Source organism: Galeopterus variegatus, unplaced genomic scaffold (assembly GCF_000696425.1).
Source record: "Galeopterus variegatus unplaced genomic scaffold, G_variegatus-3.0.2 Scaffold4487, whole genome shotgun sequence".
NCBI classification, from domain to species: Eukaryota; Metazoa; Chordata; class Mammalia; order Dermoptera; family Cynocephalidae; genus Galeopterus; species Galeopterus variegatus.
The window spans coordinates 34,091-35,516 of NW_007730598.1; positions in this window are offsets into that span (position 1 = coordinate 34,091).

Sequence of the window (1,426 nt, forward strand, 5' to 3'; positions counted from 1 at the left end):
TAAAAAAAACAGAGGAAAGAAGGAAGGAGAAAAGTAGGGAGAGACAGAAGAAGGGAGGGAGAGGAAATGAAATGGTATGTAGCATGCTTCATAAAGCTATGCTGTTTCTATTACTTTATTCATAACTAATATTTTCTGTTTCCCTAAAAAAATTGATAGACAATTAAAAAATGCACACACATACATTTAGATAATATGTTATCAACAGAAATCACTAAAACTCAACTGCTTAACTAGGTCAAAATGATGTTTCTTTCTGTCTTTCTTCCAAACCATCCAACTGCTTTCTTTACAAACTGAATAGCTCAGAGATCACTTGCCAGAGGCAGAAAAAAAAAAAAATCAAGTGACTGAAAATGTCTGCCTCAGCGACCTGACACTGTTAGCAAAAGCTCCTGGGAATTGCTCCTTGAGAGCCTAATCATGTCCAGGAGCTGTCCCTAGTTGTGGCAATCACTGCTGACAACCTCCAGAGGTAGAAGAAGGGAAGATTGGGCTCTGGACAAATTTCCAAGATTCTGAGCTCAGGAAGCAGTGAAGAACTCATCCTAGTCACCACCTCTGGGGTCCTTAGGTTTGTACTGAATGTTACTTACTCTCATTTGTAAATACTTTAGGTGGTGTGACAGCATTCCTAGCTTCTTGTCTGCACCATCTCCCAAAGATAGAAAGGTTTCACTATTTCCTGCACAGTGCATTGTGTTCAAATTTGTCATTCCTCCTGTTAGCGGATCTTTTCCTGCAGTACCTAATTGACAGACAAGGTCTGAACTGTAACATCTCCAAGTGGGAGATGTAATTTAAGTAATCACTTTATCCAAAGTGATGAGTGTTGTGAGTTGTTGCTTAAAATATCTGTCCATGGAAGAGCTGGGCATAGTCCTTCATTAGGTAATGATCTGATCAAATAGATCTTCAGTGCCTGTGATAACACAACTAGAGACCACTTCAAAGGCTTTAAAATGTTCTCCAAGGAGGCTAATTGCTAGGAATCTAGAATAGTATGGACGGCAACTTTCCAATTCAGAGTCAGATACAGGCTCTTAACTTTATGTAAATGAGGTTCTTATAGATGCCTTAAATCCAAACACAGCACCAGGACTTCAAAATGCAAAAATAATAATATTTATTGAGCACTACTGTTTGCCAGGCACTACGGTGTGAGTTTCCCATTAGGTAATACCATTATCACCTGCAGTTAACAGATGAGGACCAGAGGTTTTTTGGTTTGTTTGTTTGTTTGCTTTTTCATTAAAAAATTTGATTCACAGTATTATATAACTGACAACATTGTAAAAGTAACTGGGCAGAAATCTCAGTGAAGGTGGGAACTCTGAAAGCAGAATAAAAATTTCTCTCATCATGGCCGGCCCGGTGGCGCACTGCTACAGTGCGCCGCTTGGGAAGCGTGGCGGCGCTCCCGCCG